The following is a 25,126-nucleotide window of genomic DNA, read 5'->3' on the forward strand; positions in this document are numbered from 1 at the left end:
TACTGTTTCCAAAAATTAAAGCAAACAACAGTATGAGTATATCCTGAAATAACTGAACTAAGAGCTATCAATGGTTTTGAGGGGTGGGGGTGTTGCAAGGATCAAATAAAAAAATTTAAAATATCTGAATGTTATCCTTACTTAACATTGAAAGTCAAATGTCAAGAACTTTAAAAAGGTAATTTTCTGCCCTTGAAAAAGCAAAGAGCTTACTAGAAATGAAATAAATAGAGTAAATTGGCAATACACAGAAAGTCAGATAACATCTGTGGAGAGAGAAAAAGATTAATATTTTAGGCTCACAAACAAGAGAAAATTTGTAGATGCTGGAAATCCAAGAAACACACACAAAATGCTGGAGGAACTCAGCAGGCCAGACAACATCTATTCAAAAGAATACAGTGTTTCAGGCTGAGACCCTTCACTGGGAGTGGAGAAAAAAAGATAAGGAATAGAGTTAAAAGATGGGAGGGGGTGGAGGTGGGGAGGAGAAACACAAGGTGATAGGTGAAACCGGGAGGAGGAGGGTTGAAGTAAAGAGCTGGGAAGTTGATTGGTGAAAGAAATTCAGGGCTAGAGAAGAGGAAATCTAAAGGACAGGACAGAAAACCATGGAAAAAAGACAATGGCAGAGGAGCACTGGAGGGAGGTGATGGACAGACAAGGAGATATGGTGAGAGCAGGAAAAGGGAATGGGGAATGGTAAAGGGGGGTGGGGTGGGGGGTGAGCATTACCCGAAGTTCAAGAAATCGATGTTCATGCCATCAGGTTGGAGGCTACCCAGACGGAGTATGAGGTGTTCCTCCAACCCGAGTGTGGCCTCATTGCAATGGTAGAGGAGGCCATGGATTGACATATTGGAATGGGAATGGGAATTGGAATTGGAATTAAGATGGGTGGCCACTGGACGATCCCACTTTTTTCTGGCAGATGGAGCGTAGGTGCTTGGTGAAGCAGTCTCCCAATCTACATCGGGTCTCACTGATATATAGAAGGCCACACCAGGAGCACTAGACACAGTATATGACCCCAACAGACTCACAGGTGAAGTGTTGCCTCGCTTGGAAGAACTGTTTGGGGTCCTGAATGGGAGGAGGTATATGGGCAGGTGTAGCACTTATTCCACATGTAAGGAAAAGTGCCAGGAGGGAGATCAAAGTTTAAAAAAAGCAATAGATAGCATGCAGTCAGACAGTGCAGGCAGATGATAGGACAAAATTGCAGTAAGCAGAGTGAGTTATCAGTGCATTAGTGATGGAAAATCACCGAGGGAAGCAAATACAGCACTCAAAGTCTTATATCTCAATGCATGGAGTATAAGAAATAAAGTGGATGATCCTGTTGCACGATTACAGATTATCAGGTATGATGTTGTGGCCATCACTGATTTGTGGCTGAAGGATGGTTTGTAGTCGGGAGCTGAATGTCCAAGGTTACACGTTGTATCAGAGGGATAGGAAGGTAGGCAGAGGGGGTGGCGAGGCTCTGCTGGTAAGGAATGGCATCAAATCAGTAGAAAGATGTGACATAGGATTGGAAGATACTGAATCCTTGTGGGTTGACTTATGAAACCACAAGGGTAAAAGGACCCTATGGCCATTATATACAGGCTTCTCAACAGTAGTTGGGATGTGGACCAGATTATAAAGGGAAATAGAAAATCGTATCAAAGGTCTATGTTATGATAGTAATGGGAGATTTTAACATGCATGTTGATTGGGAAAATCAGGTTGGTAGTGGATCTCAAGAGAGTGAGTTTGTTGAATGCCTATGAGATGGCTTTTTAAGAGCAGTTTGTCATTGAGCCTACTAGGGAATCATCTATACTGGAATGGGTGTTATGCACTGAACCAGAGGCAATTAGGGAGCATAAGGTAAAAGAGCCCTTAGGAGCCAGTAATCACAATAAGATTGAGTTCAACTTGAAATTTGACAGGGAGAAAGTAAAGTCTGATGTAGCAGTATTTCAGTGCTGTAAAGGAAACTACAGTAATATGAGAAAGGAGTTGGCCAAATTAAATTGGAAGGAGATGCTTGCAGGGATGACAGCAGAGCAGCAATGGTGTGAGTTTCTGGGTTAAATAAGGAAGGTGCAGGATAGATATATTCCAAAAATGAAGAAATACTCATATAGCAAAATAGTACAACTGTGGCTGACAAGGAAAGTCAAAGCTATTGTAAAAACAAGAGAGGGCATACAACAAAGCAAAAAATTAGTGAGAAGATAGAGGATTAGGAAGCTTTTTGAGAGCAACTAAAAGAATCAGTAGAAGCGAAAAGATTAAATATGAAAACAAGCTAGTAAATAAGATCAAAGTGGATAATAAAAGCTTTTTCAAGTATGTAAAAAATAAAAGAGAAATGAGAGTGGATGTAGGACCACTAGAAAATGAGGCCAGAGAAATTATAACTGAGGACAAGGAGATGGTAGATTAACTAAATGAGTATTTTGTATCAGTCTTCACTGTGCAAGACACTGGCAGTGTGCCAGATGTTGTAGTGTGCAAAGGAAAAGGAGTGAGTGCAGTTACTATTACAAGCGAGAAGATGCTCAAAAAGCTGAAAGACCTAAGTTCAGTTCAGTTCAGTTTCAGTTTATTGTCATTTAGAAACCACAAATGTAAAGCAGTTAAAAAATGAGACAACGTTCCTCCAGAATGATATCACAAAAGCACATGACAAAACAGACTACACTAGAAAATCCACATAACGTTTGGAAATCCCCAATCCAGACTCTGGAGAGGCTGCTGCGTATTAATATCACGCTACCATCATAGCGCGTTCCCCAGAAAGGAGCTCCAAACCCACCAGACAAAACAAGAGTACCCAGACACACCAAGTCAGGAGACTAACTCTAGCACCCAACAAATCAAAAACTAAAGCTACAAGACCTGCACAAAACCACATAGTTACAACATATAGTTACAGCAGTGCAAACAATACCATAATTGATAAAAAAAAGACCATGGGCACAGTAAAAATAGTCCAAAGATGTTAAAAGGCTATAACTTCGAAAGAAACTCCCACACAGTTTCCACAAGTCCTCAGGGTCCCGATAGACTTGTCATCCCATGCAGGCGGCAGAAGGGAATACCCCTGCTATGGTGCCGGACTCAGACTCGCAGACGCAGCACACAATGAAAGCGCCACTGGACACAGCCTCGCAGACACAGCACACAGTGAAAGCGCCCCAACCACAGCGAACTTCAAGTCCGTCAAACCTCCGGGCCTCCAACCATCCCCTCCAGCACAGCTTCTCCGAGCACCATTCTCTGCCGAGCGCATTAAGATGCCCCCGCCAACGGCTACCGGCAATGCGACCCCAAGGACTGGGGGCCTGTTCTAAGGGTACATAAGTCACCCAGACCAGATGAACTGAACCCTTGGGTTCTGAAAGATCTTTTAGTAATCATCTTTCAAAACTCATTGCACTCTAGCATGGTGCCAGAGGACTGGAAAATTGCAAATTCACTCCACTCTTGAAAAAAGGGAGAAGGCAGCAGAAAGGAAATTATAGATCATATATTATAATTATATATAAACCAGTTGGAATTCTTTGAGGGGATTACAAGTAGGATAGATAAAAGGGATGCAGTGGATGTTGTATATTTGGACTTTCAGAAGGTCTTAGACAAGGTGCCACAAATAAGGCTGCTTACCAAGTTAGAAGTCTATGGTGTTACAGGAAAGTTATTAACATGGTTAGAGCACTGGCTGATTGGTAGGAGGCAGTGAGTGGGAATTAAAGGATCTTGGTATAGTTGGTTGCCAGTGACTAGTGGTGTGCTGTAGGGATCGGTGTTGATTGCTTCTTTTTATGCTGTATGTCAATGATTTAGATGATGGAATAGATGGCTTTGTTGCCAAGTTTGCAGATAATACAGATTGGTGGAAGGCCAGGTAGTGTTTGAGGAAACAGCTGCAGAAGGACTTGGACAGATTGGGACAATGGGCAAGAAAGTGGCAAATGAAGTACAATGTTGGAAAATGAATGGTGTAGAAATAAATGTGCAGACTACTTTCTAAATGGGGAGAAAATCCAAAACTCTGAGATGCAAAGGGACTTGGGAGTCCTTGAGCAGAACACCCTAATGGTTAACTTGCAGGTTGAGTCCGTGGTCATGAAGGCAAATGCAATGTTAGCATTCATTACAAGATGTCTAGAATACAAGTGCAGGGATGTGATGCTGAGGCATTATAAGGCACTGGTGAGGCCACACCTCAAGTATTGTGAACAGTTTTGGGCTCCTCATCTAAGAAAAGATGTGCTGGCATTGGTGAAGGTCCAGAGGCGGTTCACAAGGATGATTCTGGGAATGAAAGAGTTATCATACGAGGAACACTTGATGGCTCTGGGTCTGTACTCACTGGAATTTAGGATGAGAGGGGATCTCATTGACACCTTTTGAATGTTAAAAGGCTTTGACAGAGTAGCTGTGGAAGGGATGTTTCTTATGGTGGAGGAAGTCTAGGACAAGAGGGCACAGCCTCAGGATAGAGGGGCATCCATTTAAAACAGAGGTGTGAAGAAATTTCTTTAGCCAGAGGGTGCTGAACTTGTGGAATTTGTTAACACAAGCAGCTGTGGAAGACAGGTCATTGGGTGTATTTAAGGCAGAGATTGATAGGTTCTTGTTTGGACATGGCATCAAAGATTATGGGGAGAAGGCTGGGGAATGGGATTGAGCAGGGGAAAAAAGGATCAACCATGATTGAATGGTGGAGCATACTTGATAGGCCAAATGGCCTAATTCTGTTCCTATGTCTTATGGTCCAAGAGTTGATACGTTTCATCACCAAACTCTCAAAACATTTCATTGCAGTGGATGTAAGTGCTACTGGACAACTAGGAGGTTACTTAGTTCTTCTTAGATACCAGTAAAAGTGAATCCTGTTTGAAGCAGGTGGATACCTCAAACTGCTGAAGCAAGAGGTTACAGATCTCAGTGAACACGCCACTCCAGCTGATTAGCACAGGTCTGTAGTACTTGTCCAGGTACCCTGTCAGGGTTGGATGCTTTTCATGGGTTCACTCCCTGAAGAATGCTAGCATGTGGGCCTCAGGGACTGAAATCACAGTATCATTGGAGGCTTCTTAAGTTTGTAATGCAGTCAAACGAGCACAGAAGGCAGTGAGTTTACCTGGAAGCAAAGTTCTAGTGTCTACACTTGCCCACTTGCGTGGGCCGTTAGGCACTACACTGTGCTGAGAATAATCAGCTGTTAAATAGCATCAATTACATGTGCTTATGTCCAAAAATCAGTGATTGTTGTCAAGACAATTCGAACTGTTTTACTCACAGTGGTTTCAAGCATTCAGGCTATAGCCAGGAATGAAAATGAAACAATTTCACAACTTCAATAAGCTAGGAATTACAATGAAATCTGAAGACATAGACAATCATCTTGCATGTTACAATCAAATGAAAATTTGGAGGATGCAATTGTCAGAGCCATTGTATGAAGGCAGTCCATTATCTGTCCTAGGTGTCAGCACTGATACTGTTCATTTATAGTCAGTTTTATATTACTGTAGCAGTATTGGCAGTGTTCTAATTTGTTCTGTACTTCATTTAAATATATAAATTATTACTCCGTTAAACAGTATTTTTTTAATACATTTTAACTATTTCCGTTAAACTTCAGCTAATTGGGCCAAGATGTACTGGTCTTGATGTATCCCAGTTAGCAGGAATCCACTGTATTTATATTTGTCTAAAAGTACCCTCAAGGATGTTAAGCAACCTTTGCAAATTTAGTATCACAACTGTTTTAGATTAAGTTTCTGGAAACCGGTATCAGTCAGCTGATCAACATGTATGTCAGTGAATACTATGTTCCTTTACATCACAGGACAGAGCAAATCAAAATAAACTGATTCTACAATTTGCTTACAGAAAAGGTGTCAAAATCAGCTTGTAGTAACAGGTAATACATTCCACCCAAATAAAAGGAACTCAAAGAGAAAAGATTCATTGAAAGACAAAATGCCTTAACCAAAAGCCTTTATTAAAACCTGAAAATAAGAAATATTGTATAAAGCACTAATATAATCTCAGCAAGTAATGAAGAGCCAATTTTGAAAAGGGTAATGAAATAGTCACATAAAGCAATAGAAAGAAAGGAAGATCCACACACAAGTGCTTGCTGTTTATTTCCTACAGAAGAACCAAAACTAATTTCTGATTAACAGTAATCAAACTAACTTCTTAAGAATAAGTGTGCACTATTTCTCTAAGTATTTTAATCATGGGGCTTGCATTTTTAAAAACATTTTAACTTGAATCAAGCAGAAGCTTTTATTAGAAGCTTAAAAAGGTCACAGCCTGCCTGCTGCAAGTGATCCAGCAGTCCTGTTTGCTGGGGGAGAAAAATTATAAAAAGTCAATCATTGTATTATACTCTGATGAATCAGGAAAATTAAAATTTAAGTTGCATGCCACAAAAAAACAAGAGACCTTTCTTAACTGTCCATACTTGAAGTAACATTCCAATAGATGTTACAATTTCTGCTTTTATTAAATCAGCAAGTTTTAACATTAAACAAATTTATCTAATAAAATTTAAGTTCAGCATTGACTTTTGTTCAGGGTTTCACACAACATTTTGTATGACTGGTAACAAAACAAAGAAGCCCAATTCTACCAAGATATTTTACTTCATCACAAAACAATTAAAACTTGAAGAAAGCTGTATGAAATACAGATTATGGGACAGCTTCTGAGTTCATTGCAGCTTCCGATATTCTGGCGCATAATTTAGATAGGCTGTACACAAGGGATTTCAAGAAATTAAAAGGTCACAATTAAAAATCAAATTTATTTTTTTCCAAAGCAAATCACTAAAGTAAAACTGGATATCCTTCATGACAGGTCAATTTAAGAAGAGCTCACATAAAGATTGCTCATTACAGCAAATAGGTCCAGTCAGGATGAATCCCCTAAAATTGCATCTTCAAAAATTTCATTTTTGGCAGTAACAGAAATTCAAGATTGTTACTATTGTATTACTTTTATAGTTTAACATTTCACATTGAACTTAGTGATGCATCACAGTGATGGATGGTGGACGTGAAAGGATAATTCTAGCACCACAAATCATAATCAGGATCGGAATTGCAAACTGTAACTCAGAAAACAAAGCATATGAAGTGGAGAGTGAAAGAATGATGTTACTCAACAAAATGTTTCATGTAGATTAAAACAGAACTTCAGCACAAACTTATTTTTGTCCTCCAAACTGAGATTTCCAGAAGCTAATTAAATACTCATTCACGAAGGATTTACCCTTCCCAACACCAGTAAACTGTGATCTATCTAAGAGCAAAAATTGGAAGTTAGTACCAACACTATACTGTGTATTAACTAAATTAAGGATGCTCAAGCTTCTGTACCAATTGGCTATCATCCATACTTCTCTTTCCATTCTTCCCAACCCCTACCGATCACCCACCATTCCATCTTCAACATTCTCGATCAACCCATTCTACATTGATATATAGCCATCTGGTCACTTTTTCAGGTCTTCACAGTAAATGAAGCAAGTGAATCCGACACCTTTTTTAGACTTTCAAAACAGTAGTTTTTTTTGGTTATTCAACTTAAACCAAATATTGATTAAATTCCTTGTTCAAGATTACAGAAAATAGATGACATATAGATCATCAATTATTTAACTGTGGCACAGAACTAAGCTTGTTTCTTTTACCCCACTCCTCCACTGCATTTGAGCATGCAATAAATTGGTGAAAAGTGACAATTGGAATTTTTATTTTATGAATGATTTTAAGACAATATATTTATGCCTATAAAACTTTTTATTTTCTTCCCCACAATTCTGGGTCAACATCTTTTTTCCAATTCACAGTTACACAGTTAGAAATCCAATTGGTTAAACAAATTTTCAAGAAGCAATTAAAATCATACATGCATAACAAGTTCACATAGAAAGCTTTCAGCACAAATGTGGACATCATAATTACTAATGGTAGAGCACACAGGTATCAACTTCATAAATATTGTTACGAATGAGGAGCAACTCTGATGGGCAGAAGGGTACAGAATCGCCAATGCCCGCCCCCCCCCCCTTTTTGAGAATCGCAAAATCTCTATTATTTCGGGTCTGATACCCAGGAAATGAGAGAGATACACAGCATGTCAGTAATGAGAGAGAGACAACGCAGGGATACACAAAGGTGGAATGTCTCCTATTGACAAAGAGAGAGATTACTGCTATTGTCTCTTGGAGAAGGAATTGTGTATTGAGTACTGTTCTATTCATTGAAACCCCTCAGGGGGCAACCAGAGTGGTCTGGTTGATGTGTTGCATCATCCCAACCTGATTGTCACCTGAGACCCCGTGAGTGGGGATAAAAGTAGGGTCTGGGGAACACCCCTCAGACACACCAGGAGAGACGCTACGAGACCGGTGGGGGCTTGTGTGTGTGTCCACCCTTGTCTGGGTGACGAGTCCTCCACGGAACAGTCTAGCTAAAGGACGGAGACGGATCAAGATCGTAAAAGGAAAGTCGGCAAGTTACTCTCTCTCTCTATCTCTCTCTCTCTCCAACAATTGCAACACAGTAAACAACAACTACTGCAGCCTGTATGAACTGCACTGAACTTTATATTTCCATCGAACAATTCATTATCCCCTAGACAATGATAGAGCTTATTTCTTATTGATTATTATTATACCCGCACTTTTAGGTTTAGTATTGATGACGTATATTATCTGTATATTTACATTGATATTATTTTTGTGTATTTTTACTAATAAATACTGTTAAAAATAGTATCATCAGACTTCAACGGATACTCCTGTCTTTGTTGGTAAGACACCCAGTTACGGGGTTCGTAACAATATGTAGTGATAAATTTTCACATGGTAAAAGATCCTCATCATTTCAGGCAATCTATTTGTGCAAAAGCCTCGGGTCACGTTTTACACCTACTTCCTTTCCCAATCGATTTCTCTGAGCATCTCTATTTCATATTGACAGTTTTACTATCACATCATGAATTGATACTATTAACTTCAGAAATTTTGATGGCATAAGCTGCAAAAAATAAAACCAAGCAATTAATTCCACTGAGTTACAGCTCAGCCACATGGCAAGATAATACAAGCAAAGAGCATATGCAAACAATTCATTCAGGCCCCACGTTAAAGCATAAACAAATATTTTAAAAATGGCTCACATTTGACACTGACTGACTTCACAGATATATTCCCTCAATTATACTTGCATATTAAGATTAAGAATTGCTAACATTACATCTTTTGTTTGATTGTGTTAACTTTTAATCATATTGTACTAACTTTAAAGAATTTCCAGAAGATGCCAAGAAATATCTATAGATCTAATATGCAGTATTCACACTAGGAACAAATCCTTTGCCTCAAAATGATAAAACATGTTATTCCTCCCAAAATAATAAAATCTCAAGGGACAACTACAAAAGGAAATTTAAAATTGTGGAATTTTTAGTAGGGGTGTTAGTTCACAAAGCCAGAAACCTGGGTTTAAACATGAGATGTTTTAATTACTTTTTTTCCTTTTCTATATTATCATGTATTGCATTGTACTACTGCTGGTAAATCAAAAAAAAAATCACAACACATGTCAATGATAATAAACCCCGAGTCTGATTCTGATTTGGACTTAGACACTGTGTGGCTAGGCACAGCTCAAACGCAATCTATAAATTTGCTGACAATATAACTATTGTTGCAGAATTTCAGATGGTGACGAAAGTGTACACTGGAGCGAGATATACCAGTAGATGGGTTGTGTCACAGCAACAACTTGCACTCAGCATCAGCAAGGCTAAAGAGCTGATTGTGGACTTCAGAAAAATAAGATAAGGGAACACAAACCAATCCTCATAGAGGAATCAGAAGTGGAGAGAGTGAGGAATTTCAAGTTTCTTGGATTCAATATCTCTGAGACCTATGCTGGATGCAACATATTGATGCAGCTAGAAGGAAGACAAGACAACAGCTATATTTAATTTGCAGTTTGGGGAGATTTGGTTTGTCAGCTAAAACACTCAGAAACTTCTATCAAATGTACCACAAAGAGCATTCTGACTGGTTGCATCACTGCCTAGAATGGGGGAGCTACTGCACAAGATCAAATTAAGTTGCAGAAACGTGTGAAATTAGTCATCTCCATCATGGGTACTGGGCTCTGCAGCATCCAAGACATCTTCAAGAAGTGCTTTCTTAGGAAGGTGACATCCATCATTAAGGACCACACCGCCCAGAATATGCTGTGTTTTCATTGCTACCATTGGGAAGTAGGTGCAGAAGCTTGAAGGCACACACTCAACAGATTTAGGAACAACTTCTTCAAAATGGACATTGAACCCATGAACACTATTTCACTCCCTTTTTTACTTATTTTTGTTTGTAATATTTATTTTTTAACTTAACTATTTAATAGACATCTCTATATATTTTAAATCAGTATTTTCTCTCTATTTATTTGTCATGTACTGCCATAAAGTTAACAAATTTCATAATATATGCCAGTGATATTAAACCGGATTCTGATTCTTAGTGGAGTTTACACATTTTTTGTAAGGACTGCATAGGTTTCCTATGGCAGCTCTGGTTTCCTCCCATATCCAGACATTCAGGTTGGTAGGTTATCTAGCCACTATAAATTTCTCCGTTGTATCTAGCTGAGTGGTAGAATTTGGGGAGAGCCAAAGACAATGTTGGGAGAACAAAAAAAATTGGATTAATAAGGGATTAGTGAAAAATAATTTGTTGATGGTCAGCACAGACTTGTTGGGCCAAGGACCTATTTATGTGCTGTATGAGTCTAAAACTCCCATTATGACAATGTTAGCATTTTCAAACCATCAAGTCATCAGTCATATGAAGAAATGTATCAGAATAGTAAAAATAAACAGCATTCTCATTGTAAAATAATCAAAATATATTCACTCTGCTTCCTCAACCGTTCAGGCATGTAATTTACTGAAGTACAGACCAAGTATCAATATAGATGAGTTTGCTGAAAATATTCCAATATTGCGTAGGTGGAATTCCTTTTCAATGACAGTTACTAAATCCCACATAGGAGCAAAACTTGATGCCCTGGTACAGTCTGCTTCCTTCCTCTGCATTTTTATCAGATTAATGCTTAAAAAGGCAAGTCTCTGAACAATGTAATATTTCACATTCATGCCATCCACTTTGATTTGACAAAGCACTGGGGTTACTTTTTCAGACACTGCTATTGCTGGCAGCTTCACCCTTGAGTGATTTTTTTCACAGCAATATTTATGTTAATTTTCTCATTTCCTCTTTGATCCTTTTCATTTTAAAATCAAAATAGTAACATACTTCTCAAGCACAAGGCTTCAAAAGATCCCTCTGCCTGCAACAGACCGCATTCCTAGGTGGTTTCCTTTTATAGGTTGCCTGCAACTTAGACAAACAGACTTAACAGAACTATTAGAAAATTCAATAGCAAATACAATATACAAAAATTCCTGATTTCCTTTACATATTGTGCACCGATTTATATACTATTGCAGTCGTGTGCAATGCACTACTAAAGAAACACACGGAGGCAGAGAGCGCTGAGCTCAGAATGCCTTTACTGATTCAAAATCGAGCGCTTAAATCTCCCCTCCCATGGGCCCATATGACCCGCGGGGCGGACATGACGTCAAACTGTCCCAGGAAGGTCTGCCCCGAGCGGGTAGTTCCAAACGTGCTACCACGTGTCTGCCCGTGGCTCCCAATGGTGGTTCGAGTCCCGCGTGTGCAGGCTGCCACACCATCTTATTTCTATAACTGTTTTTTAATTTAATTCATTTTACATTGAAAACAATGGAACTTCCCTCCAATCAAAGTCATGTGCTTAAGGACACAATGATGTCTATTTACTACTTCCTCCCTCCCCATCCTCATTACTATGGATTTAAATGTACAATGTACTGTGTATGTAATCAAAATGGCTTCTTTGGTTTGCTAGAGTAAGAATGCTTTTATGTCTGACAAGTGTTTTTTTCTCGCAGTTGTTTAGCTGTGGACTTGCTGATATGGGGATTGTATTCATTTGTTAACCAATGGGGAAAGTTATTTTGTCTTGTGGGGCTGGGCGCTTGGAGGGTTTCGCGGTCTTTAGAGGAGAGGCGGGAAGGAGACGCCGAGGAAGGTGGACGTGCGCTGCACTGCTCGGTCGACCACTGGGGGTGGTCCCAGGTGCAAAGACGTGGAGGTCGGAGGAAAGTGACGAGAGGTCGAATGGTTCAATAGTTGAGCTCCAATGATGTGCACTAAACTGACTGAACTTTGATAAGTTGGCGCCTTTTGCTTTTTCTTCTCTTTTATATATATTGTATTGCCTAGTACTCTTTTAGTTTTAGTAAAATCTTTAAAGTGTATTTCATAACGGTATCTGGTGTGGATTTGATACTGTGTGCGTGCGCGAGGCATAAACTTGATTCCCACAGCACCTGCGTGTACAGGAGGTGGGGTTGGTGAGTGGTTGGATCTCCTTTTCCCCTAGACATATACCAGTCTGTTGGGTAAGTGTTACATAAATATTAAACGTTGAGATTAAAAGTTCAATACTGTGAATGACAGAATGGAATTTTTCTACCATGTTCCATTGCTGCAAGACACAAGCCATTTTCTACTCCTTTTTCTGTTCACAACCCCTCGACACAGACTTGGTGTGGACTGCAAGGCACTGCACAGAGACAAGTATGAAATACATGGCAATACACTAATTCCAAACTGTCTGGTGCACATGGTAAGTAACACAACTACCACTGTCTAGGTTATGTGAGCTTTGTTCAGAGGCACCATTGGCAAATGTTAATATAAATCAATAGAGTGGCTGTTTTCACCAACTGCACCCTTTCAAGAATCACTTAACCAATGTTTGTTAACATAACAAAGTCAAGTTACCATCACAATAACCTTATATGAGCAACGAACAGATCAAAACATAAAATGCAATGATGTGCTGAGTTAAGTAGATTTCATATTTGGACAAGTTCCCTTCGCTGAGAAGATAATTTCAAATAAATAAAAGAACTCTTCTGTGCTAAATGACTATGTAAATATAGAACATTTATTTGAAGGCTGAATGGCTTATAAGTGTGCAGGTTAGATAAGTAGATCACATATAGATATCCAGACTGAGGAGGAACCAATCATCACCTAAAAGCAAATCAAAAGACATCGGGAAAAGTCTGGGAGTTAAGCCACCTACTACTCCCCTTTAGAGACAGTTTAAAATTAGTTCAAACCTGCTGTCAGCAGTTAATTACACAATTAATCTACATAACAAATATAACATTTTAATAGCATCACAAAAAGGAAGGAATAACAAGAAACAAAAACATGATACATAAAAGGCAGTAACTTTAATATTTAAACTTGTTGGAATTGAGGAAGAAGATAGAGAGCCTAGTGATACAGTGTCATCACAATGATCTTTTCTTCAATGTCAGCAAAAGAAGAGATTGTCCTTGATTTCAGAAAGGGAGGGCAGTGCACACACACCAGTTTACAACAACAGTGCTGAGGTTGAGAAGTTGAAAACTTCAGCTAAGCAACTAACATAATCAACAACCCCCACCCACTCAGGGCATTCTCTCTTCTCCCCCTCCCATCAGACAAAAGATCCACCAGGCTACAGAACAGCTAGTATTCTGCTATTAAATACCGTAGATGTCGGATTATAAGCCACTACTTTTTTCCCACATTTTGAACAGCTTTGAACTCTGCGGCCTTTACTACGGTGCGGCTAATGCATTATTTTTTTCATGCCGCCAAAAACATTTTGCCTCGTAACAGTAGACCAATAAAATTGATGAGTAGTTCACAGAGGTCCAATGAAATTGTACGATAAATCAAGCGCACTTTCACAATTAAATTATTGTAAATCAGTCATTTGTACTCACCCTCATCAACATGGAAAACACTCGAAGAAAAGCATTGTGCTGCCTTTATGGCAGTTATTTAGTTTATAATATTTTCGCTCAGTAATTCATTTGTTAGTTAAAGTTAGAAGTGTTTTAACTATATTTGTTTTCTGTACTACATCGCGGGATGCTATGACGTCACACCCGGTTTCGCCGCGTCTTGTGGGATACCGGTTTGCGATAAACGGGAAGGAGGGGGGGAGCGGCATTACGCGAGCGGCTTTGGATCTGAGCAAACGCTGCTTTTAAGTTAAAGGCGATCAATAACTTTTCCTGGTAGGCTGCAGTATATATATTTTTTACCAGTCGTTAGGAGATATTGGAATGTTGTTCAGTAAAAAAGTATACGCAACGTATATTTAAAAGTAGCCGCGTTACAGGCACGGTTCGAAAAAAAGCATTTGCAATATGTATTTGTTTATGTTACCATATGGATTTAATTAAAAGTTAAAAAATCCTCACGTGTAATATCTTTCTGTGTAAATATCTCATATTACAACGTGGGACACCTGCGGCCGAAAATCCGGTGCGGCCTAAAATCCGGTGCGGCCTGTACAAGTAAAAAATTGATTTTCTTTCTAAAATTAGAGCCAGCGGCTTTTAATCAGGTGCGCTCTGTAGTCCGGAATCTACGGTAGTTCACTTACTTCAATAAGATGAACTCTTGATTTCACAATCAACCTTGTAATGGCCTTGCACCTTTTCATCTGCCTGAGCATTCTCTAACAATAGCCTTTATTCTGCATTCTGCTATTTCTTTTCTTGGTACTTACACAATGCACTGTTGTAATAAAGTGATCTGCATGCAAAAAAAATTTTCACAGTACCTCAGTACATGGGACAATATGAAACCAATTTACCAATTCACAGTGTTTGATTTGAAAATGGAGGAACTCTAGCCAGTGCAACTTACACAACACATGTTATGTAGTAATCAGCTAAGAGGTGATATGTTGATCATGTTTATTTATCTTGTCATCAAATTGTGATATTTGGTGAGTCAAAGAAAAAAATAATCATGAAGCTCAAAAATATCCCATGTAGCTGTTGTAGTATTAGCAAACACTATACAAGACCAGAAGTTGATTGATTTTGAATTTCAGGTACTATATGCCATTTTCATCTTACCATCGCCAATTCAACCATTTGACTTCCCACTGCAACTCTCTACGTACGGTATGAATCAGCATAACACGCCAACTATAGTCCTTTGCAAAGAGAAGAGAGGTCTTTCTGCAATTTAAAGTCTAAGATGCAGGGATTCCTTGACTGCTTTCAACCAAACTTCAGCAAACAAATGCAAGATATTTCAATTTCTGGCATGTTTAATTCTGCAAAGAGTCACCCAAGAATTTCTCCTATACAGAGGAGATCATGCTGTGAGCATCAATTACAGTACTATAAATTGGAAGTACAAGTAAACTGAGAATTTGAGTCCCCGAATGGTAGAAGGTAAAAGTGTACCATTTCCTATGGTTGCCCAAGGGATGTCCTCAGGAAAGATGAATTATAGAGTCACAGAGGGAATGCTGAAAGGGAGGAGAGAAAGATGTGTCTGATGATGGAATCAAAATGAAGGCAGCAGAAATTACAGAAAATTATCTACTGAAGGTGGATGGTGGGCTGGACAGCAAAGACAATGGGAACTCTAACCCTTAGGAACAGAAGTGGGACAAATGCACAAGCTTGGGAATTTTCTCAACTATTCTGGAAGTAAAATATATTTAAGGCAGAACTGGTGTGAATGTGTTTTCACCACAAGAAAAAAAATCACAGAGCTGATGAAACTGGTGGAATGGAAGGAATTCCTTACAAGAAACAGTACTGGAGGAGCCCAATTCAAAGAATGGGGAAAAAAATCATTGTCAAGATAAAGTAACACACACAAAAAATGCTGGTGGAATGCAGCAGGCCAGGCAGCATCTATAGGGAGAAGCGCTGTCGACATTTCGGGCCGAGACCCTTCATCAGGACTAACCGAAAGGAGAGATAGTCATGCCATCAGGTTGGAGGCTACCCTGCCGGTATATAAGGGGTTGTTCCTCCAACCTGAGTGTGGACTCATCTTGACAGTAGAGGAGGCCATCGATAGACATATCAGAACGGAAATGGGACGTGGAATTAAAATGTGTGGCCACTGGGAGATCCTGCTTTCTCTGGCAGACAGAGCGTATGTGTTCAGCGAAACTGTCTCCCGGTCTGCGTCGGGTCTCACCAATATATAAAAGGCCACACCGGGAGCACCGGACGCAGTATACCATACCAGTCAACTCACAGGTGAAATGTCGCCTCACCTGGAAGGACTGTCTGGGGCCCTTAATGGTGGTGAGGGAGGAAGTGTAAGGGCAGGTGTAGCACTTATCCTTGTACATTCATCCCCGCCCCCCGCCCCCATCCCTTCCCACTGATCTCCCTCCTGGCACTTATCCTTGTAAGCAGAACAAGTGCTACACCTGCCCTTACACTTCCTCCCTCACCACCATTCAGGGCTCCAGACAGTCCTTCCAGGTGAGGCAACACTTCACCTGTGAGTCGGCTGGTGTGGTATACTGCATCTGGTGCTCCTGGTGTGGCCTTTTATATATTGGTGAGACCCAACGCAGACCGGGAGACAATTTCGCTGAACACATACGCTTTGTCCGCCAGAGAAAGCAGAATCTCCCAGTGGCCACATTTTAATTCCACGTCCCATTCCCGTTCTGATATGTCTATCCATGGCCTCCTCAACTGTCAAGATGAAGTCACACTCAAGTTGGAGGAACAACACCTTATATACCAGCTGGGTAGCCTCCAACCTGATGGCATGAACATTGACTTCTCTAACTTCCGTTAATGCCCCTCCTCCCCTTCTTACCCCATCCCTGATATATTTAGCTTTTCTTCCCCCCTCCTTTTTTTCTCTCTGCCCATCACTCTGCCTGTTCTCCATCTCCCTCTGGTGCTCCCCTCCCCCTTTCTTTCTCCCTAAGCCTCCCGTCCCATGATCCTTTCCCTTCTCTAGCTCTGTACCCCTTTTGCCAATCACCTTTCCGGCTCTCAGCTTCACCCCACCCCCTCCAGTCTCCTCCTATCATTCCGCATTTCCCTTCCCCCTTTCAAATCTCTTACTATCTTTCCTGTCAGTTAGTCCTGACGAAGGGTCTCGGCCTGAAACGTCTACAGCGCTTTTCCCTATAGATGCTGCCTGGCCTGCTGTGTTCCACCAGTATTTTTTGTGTGTGTTGCTTGAATTTCCAGCATCTGCAGATTTCCTCGTGATTGTCAAGATAAAAATTAGTTTGCTTGAAATGTAAAAGCAATACTAGTTTTGTAATTGAAGATCTAAGACACTTACTAAGAAATGATTACATCAATAAAATAGTAAATGATATGTTATCATTTCATAAATTCTCAATTTAAAATCACAGGTTTTTGATTAGAGATACTTAATTTTACTGCCATCAATCGATTTTCAGTTATTTTACATCAATCATACCAGGGTTAACACTCATGAAATGCAAATATTTTTGAATGATGATTAGATAAATAATTCTGACCTACTTCACCAGCCACTCACATTTGAACAGAAATTTGAACTTCATCCCAGAAAACCACCATTAATCACAAAAATATTGGTTTTATATATTCCTCAAGAATAGTACCATGGAACAAATAATGTCCTCAGTTTAATAAATCAATCATATACCATGATACAGATGTCCAAAATGAAACAAAATGTTTAACTTTTATTCTCATCCCACAGAATCTAAAAGATAGATTTGTATAAAATTTCTCCCAGGCTCAAACTTACATCAAGCAATCCTCCAGATATCAATCTTGAATCAGTTTACATTTATTCAATCCTAATGCATGTAGTATTTTTCAGGTGACATTTCCCATAGCCTGCAGAATTGGAGCTGTTCCATGAAGTATTTGATTGGCTGAGTTAATAATTCCCCTCAAAACCCTCAGTTCTAGTCTCAAATAAATATTCTAGCTTCCTTTTGGAAGAATAAACCGATAGCGAATTAAGATGACAACAATCACTCAACAACCTAACTCATCATTGCACTTCTCACAAATCTAAGTTTTATAGTTATTTATTTAGCCGTATAGTGTGGAATGGGCCCTTTGAGCCACGCCGCCCCAGCAACGCCTGACAAACCTGATTAAACCTAACCTAAACACAGGACAATTCACAATGACCAATTAACTGACCCATGTTGGGGGAGACCAGATCAACTGGAGAAAGCCCACGCACTCCACAGGGAGGATGCACAGATAGCACAGAAACTGGGCTCCCAATTTGATTTATGATAACTTGGAATTTAAAACTGGATCTCAAATATGCTATTCATTTCTACTCTTTGCATCATTTACTTACATTTTTTCCACAATGGATCTTGGAGGCAGGTTTTTCATTGTGCGAGCTTTGAAGAGTGATGGTAGTGGAATAGCATTTCATTATGTTACTGGTCATAGCTCAGAAACTTCTACTGTTAAATCCCTGCAGAACCTTTATTTTCCATTTGCAGCTTCAGGTGAGAAGGTAAAAAGATATCTTGATTGGGTCCACCTCCCCCATACACCCATTTATAATAGCAATCATTTCAATCGAAGGTAATCAATTTCAGCTGACAGGACTAGAGCTTTGCAAGGGTGGACATCTGTGTCTATGCATCTGATCTTCTTAACACTGGCCTTTGGTTTAACAGTATGACATTGGTGCGAGTCACATAGGTGCTTCATGAGTATTTGCAAATTTTATCATTTATATAAATTGTGGGAGCACATTAGATTATAGATCAAAAGAACCCTAAATTAATGTATTGCAGATGAGCTAAGTCTCAAGTATTGTATATCTTGAAGCATCTGGGAATTCTGAATCGGGATAACTACATCTACACGTGTTGCATCCAGAGTGGCCAACCTGAGCACCAGCTGGAGGCATTAAAATATATAATATTTTTAATGAAATTAAAAATTATACACTATGAAAATAGGTCCTTTAGCCTGCGAGCATGCTGACTAACAGTATTTTTACATTAACCTTAACCCAATTTATTAACGATTTTTTTCTACATATTTTCAGCAGCCAATTAACCTACTTACCATTTTTGGGATGTGGGAGGAAACCAACGTGGTCACAGGAAGAATGTGCAAACTTCATATTTACAACATCAGAGGGCAGGGTCAAACCCAGGTTACTGGAATTGAGAGGCAGTGATTGCTGTACCACTGTGTCAATTGGACATGGTCACCCCACAGTTTAAGGAAAAGCACCATCTTTCCTTTACCTGGCTGACCACCAAGGAAGGAAAGCAGGAAAATATTAAAGAAAACCTCTGTGCATCTCACTCCAAAACTGATTATCATTGTTGGCAAATAACTAGAACTTATTTGAGGAGTCCAACTGGTGCAAAGATCATTGCAACATGAATCTATCAGCTACACAACAGCTAAGCAAGTCCAACGGCAACAGTCCCAGTGCCATGAGAATCACAAGTGAGGGAAAAAGACAGATGCTTCTGCAATATTATTATGAATCCAGAATAGTGTATTGCCTCCTTGGATCCAGAGACAAGGATATCACAGAATGGCTGCCAAGAAAGCAAAATGAAAGAGTAAACAGCCTGAGTTCATGGTCCACATTGGTATGAACAAAATAGGTAAGAGAGATAGGGTCCTGCAATATTAATTTAAGGAGCTAGATTGCAGATTAAACAGCAAGATTACTTCTATTGTGTTGTGCTGATGACTATAGTAATCTGAGGATGAATCAGATTGAATATGTAGCTAAACAGATAGTAAAGGAGGAAGGTCTTTAGATCACAAGTTTCTGGGGAAGATAGGATATGTGCAATCACCCAGGACATGCCCTCTTCTCATTGCTAACATCAAGGAGCAGATATAGGAGCACAAAGACACATACTTAATGTTTCAGGAACAGATTCTTCCCTTCCACCAACAAGATTCTGAATAGACAGTGAACCCATGAACAGTACCTTACTATTCCTTTTCTCTTTTTGCACAACTTACATATTTTATATATATATATATTTCTTATTGTAATTAAAGTTTTAAGATTATGTATTGTAATGTACTGCTGCCGCAAAACAACAAAATTCATAACATATGCCAGTGATCAATACTAAACCTGATTCTAATTACAAGATGCAAAGGTTCTTTAAAGTTACAAAGGTAACTTTATTTTCAAAAGTGTTAATCTGTTTGTTTTGATATTCCACTAGTCATTTAAAATAATCGGTACTTTTACATGTCATATGGCTATGATTTGCAGTTAAATGTCTTTTCAATTTTGCTGGAGCCACTGCTACATTTCTAAGTTGCTTGCCACAGACTAGACACAATGGAATAGGACAACTTGGATCACCACTCCATGTAAAACCCACTGATAAGTAGCTTTCATTGTAAAGATATGGTACTAGCTGATTACTTTAGTCCCACCCAGTTTTGTCTGGTGATTTGGCATGTCAACAAATACACTCAAAAACTTCTGTAGTTGTACCATGGAGAACATTCTGACAGGCTGCATCACTGTCTGGTATGCAGGGGCTACAGGACAGGACCAAAAGAAGCTGCAGAAGGTTGTAAATCTAGTCAGCTCCATCTTGGGTACTAGCTTACAAAGTACCCAGGACATCCTTAGGGAGCAGAATCTCAGGAAGGCAGCGTCCATTATTAAGGACCTCCAGCGCCCAGGGCATGCCCTTTTCTCACTGTTACCATCAGGTAGGAGGTACAGAAGCCTGAAGGCACACACTCAGCAATTCTGGAACAGCTTCTTCACCTCTGTCATCCCGATTTCTAAATGGATGTTGAATCTTTGGACACTACCTCACCTTTTTTTTATGTACCGTATTTCTGTTTTTGCAGTTTTTTAAATCTATTCAATATACGTAATTGATTTTCTTGTTTACTTATTATTATTGTTATTTTTTTCTCTGCTAGATTATGTATTACATTGAACTGCTGTTGCTAAGACAACAAATTTCACATCACGTACCAGTGATAATAAACCTGATTCTGATTCTGAAGAGGCTGTCAGAAGAGGCTGGTGGACGACTTCTAGGGCAACAGGAAGCATTGGGTCCCTACTGCAGTCGTGAGTCTTCTGATCGTGGAGGGCGGTCAGTCATTGGTATGTGTGCACACCCAGCTGGCAGCTCTCTACTTCAGGACCCTGCAGAAATACCTATACACCCTCCAAGATGGCATGTGCTGGCAGCACACTTTCTCCACCAGGGACACTGCCTACAGGAGGGCACATGGCTTCCAGTAGGCAGTATCAGCCATGCCACTTTGAGGGACTGCCTCACTTTTACCAAGACCCATTGAGGGTATGGGTTATAGTCTCATCCAGACAAGGTGCTCCTGTGCCAGTGGGAGATGGTGCTCTAGCTGAGAAGGAGACTGATCCCCATCCTATCTCGGAGAGTGTCAAGGGGGCCTAGGGAAGAGGAGGGGTTCCAACTGTACCACCACCACCTGATGGGTCAGAAGTACTCATCAGACCCAGGCCTCGGGATACCACGCAGAAGAGTGTCCCACATAACATAAGCCATCTCGCAGGGATGCCCACCATGCCCTTACATGATGCTCCAATGTGTTTCTTGTATGGGCTGCTCCTGCATACCTTTCACTTCCTTTCCTTCATCTGCCAACCAGACTCCCCTTGGTGGTCTGTTTCACCATCTAGCAACAGAAGAGGACCCCAGTAGAAATCTCTTTACGTAGGGGTCCTTTCACTATATATTGGGACCTGGGGTGGAAGGGCAATACCGTACAACAGGTTCACTGACATTCCGTCCAGCTGAGCATTTTGTGGCTGGGAGGAGCCAGGATATCACACTTATACGGATTGTGAGAGGTTGCAGCCCCTGTTTAAGTATCTGAAGGGGCTACTGCTCACTCACTGGTTGCACTTCAGCTCTGCACTCCTTATATAAGGGCACCCAGTATGGAAGGGGACAGGATATGAGGAGGATCTACTGGTGGGCTTGCTCCTGGGCCTAGCCAAAATTGTCATTCATAGGTCTAAGCAGCGGAAAGTCGAGAGCTCTGCCAGGACCGACTGCCTCCCCTCTTTCAAGGATACGTTCATGCCCAGCTGTTCTTGGAGGAGTATGTGGTCCTAATGGGTACAGTAGGGACTTCCAGGAGCAATAGGCCCCCAGGTAAGTGACTGTACTATAGACAATAATAATCATATTTTAATTTGAATTTATTCACTGTCTTGTAAATAATGTTTGTACTTGCTGTGTAATCAAACATTTAAAGTTTTGTAAAAAAAAAGAACTTTTTTGGGTCCATTGTTGCACTAGTGCAGTGAAATGACTCAGAAGAGTATAATTCTTCATCATTAACCTTATCAGAATTGTCAGTAGATCTAGGACAAGAATCCTCCTCTTCAAAAACTGTCACACTGGACTGTCTTCAGAATGAAAATTTCCCTCCATTTTCTACTACACCAATAGTTTGTTTGCTTCCTTAAGTCATTCAGCAGCGTGGAAGGGAAAGTTGGGGAGGTAATTCAGCAGGGAGAGGTTGACATCACAGCCCAAGTTGGACGAGTCCATTCAAAGCTCCAAAAATACACTTCACACTCATCAGCTTACCTCTGTGCAATACAGTTCTCATCAATTATCAGACTGCTGTCCTGCCCTCCATGCAATACCACTCACCAATTATCAACTGTCTTCCCTATTGTGCATCCAAAACTGAGAACGGACTCAAGCAAATAAACATGGTCCTACGGCACACTGCCACACTGGTCTGAGAAACCTCTAATGAGATTGCTAACAGGACTGCTTGGTCACTGTCCACCACTGTAAGCGCTAACATTGCGCAAAGTTCAAATAACAATGTTTTTTTTAAATCACCATCTCTCATGGAACCCCCAGCAACCTCTCACGGAACTCCAGTTCAGAAACTAGACTGCACTAGATACATATTAATATGTATACAAAGACTATCAAATACAAAGATAGTACAAGCACTAACACTTCGTTCCCATCCCCTTGCCAAATTAGTTTAGACCCTCTCAAGCACTCTTGCAAACCTGCCCTCAAGGATATTGGTCCCCCTCGAGTTCAGGTGTAACCCATTCCTTTTGTTCAAGTCATATCTTCTCTAGAGATCCCAGTAATCTATAAATCTGAGGAAACCCACACAATCACCAGAAGAATGTACAAACTCCTTACAGACGGTGGCGAGAATTGAACTCAGGTCTCTGGCATCATAGGGTATTACCTTGCTGCTCCACAAGAAACATGAACAAGAGTTTCAAAATTAACCTACAGAATCACAACTGACTGCACATATTTGAACAGATACACTCCTACAAATGCAAATTAGTTATGTGCTCACCAAAGAGATTGGAAAACATAATCTGAGATATCATACTCAATTTGTGCCATGTGTCTCAGAAAACAAGCTCTCCTCCTTGGGGTGAGGTGGGGTGGGGATGCTCATATAGATCACTACAACAATCAAGACACCTCCATTAATTGCAGACTAAACTACTAGGATGTTAGAAGATGAAATAAATGGACCTCCAGATTTTTTTTAATAGCTCCTTGATATTTCTAGATGTGTATTTGCTTTCACGCATCCAAAGACTGAAAAATTGCATTTTTTTTAGTCTTGCTGCCATTCAGTCAGGCATTTTTCATGACACTTCACTTTTGGTGGACATCATTAATGCCTGTTGCATTTATCCTAACAGTCTATCAACGGCTAAATACCTGTCAGCCACAAGGTTCAGATTGCAGGTGAATGGCAAAAGAAATGGAGGAGACTGAAACTCTTATGTTCAACCAATATGAGGAAAAAAATACACGTCAAGTGGTCAGAATTTAGAAGCAGGAACGCAGTCTTCAATGGTAGCTTTGAACACTGAATGATATAAAAATAATATTCACCACAGGTATATGAGTACATTATGAATGTGGGACGAACTGGGTTGCTCTCTAATGGAATGAAGCATCAAGCTGAAGCTTCAGACGAACATAAAAATATAGAAAACCTGCAACACAATAGAGACACTTCAGCCCATGACATTGTGCCAAACATGTACTCACTTCAGTAATTACCTACAGTTACCCATAGCCCTCTATTTTTCTAAGCTCTATGTACCTATCCAGAGTCTCTTAAAAGACCCTATCATATCCACCTCCACCGACAGCCCAGCACTGACCACCCTCTGCATAAAAAACTTACCCGACATCTCCTCTGGACCTACTTCCAAGCACCTTAAAACTGTGCCCTCTAGTGGCAACCATTTCAGCCCTGGTAAAAAGCCTCTGACTATCCACATGATCAATGCCTCTCATCATCTTATACACCTCTATCAGGTCACCGCTCATCCTCCGTCGCTCCAAGGAGAAAAGGCCACTCATTCAAGCTATTCTCAGAGGCCATGCTCACAATCCAGACAACATCCTTGTAAATCTCCTCTGCACCCCTTCTGTAGCTTCCACATCTTTCTTATAGAGAGGCGACCAGAACTGAGCACAGTACTCCAAGTGGGGTCTGAACAGGGTCCTATAAATGCTGTAACATTACCTCTTGGCTCTTAAACTCAATCCCACAGTCGATGAAGGCCAATGCACTGTATGCCTTCTTAACCACACAGTCAACCTGCGCAGCAGCTTTAAGTGTCCTTTGGACTCAGACCCCAAGATCCCTCTGATCCTCCAGACTGTCAAGAGTCTTACCATTAGTACTATATTCTGTCATCATAACCACCTCACACTTACCTGGGTTGAACTCCATCTGCCACTTTTCAGCCTAGTTTTGCATCCCATCAATGTCCCGCTGATTCTTCTGACAGCCCTCCACACTATCCACAACAGCCCCAACCTTTGTGTCATCAGCAAATTTACTAACCCATCCCTCCACTTGCTCATCCAAGTCATTTATAAAAATCACAAAGAGTAGGGGTCCCAGAACAGATCCCTGAGGCACACCACTGGTCACTGACCTCCATACAGAATATGACCTGTCTACAACCAATCTTTGCTTCTATAGGCAAGCCAATTCTGGATCCACAAAGCAAGATCCCCTTGGATCCCATGTCTCCTTACTTTCTCAATAAGCCTTGAATGGGGTACCTTATCAAATGTCTTGCTGAAATCCATATACACTACATCTACTGTTCTACCTT

The 25,126-nt window shown here is 40.3% G+C and overlaps 1 protein-coding gene across 4 annotated transcripts in view; it reads right to left on the reverse strand.

Moving 5' to 3' along the window:
- ccser2a (coiled-coil serine-rich protein 2a) overlaps positions 1-25,126 on the reverse strand; it is a 636,731-nt gene that overhangs the window by 459,302 nt on the left and 152,303 nt on the right. The window lies entirely within an intron of this gene.

The sequence above is a fragment of the Hemitrygon akajei genome, chromosome 21 (genome assembly GCF_048418815.1).
Source record: "Hemitrygon akajei chromosome 21, sHemAka1.3, whole genome shotgun sequence".
Taxonomy (NCBI): Eukaryota; Metazoa; Chordata; class Chondrichthyes; order Myliobatiformes; family Dasyatidae; genus Hemitrygon; species Hemitrygon akajei.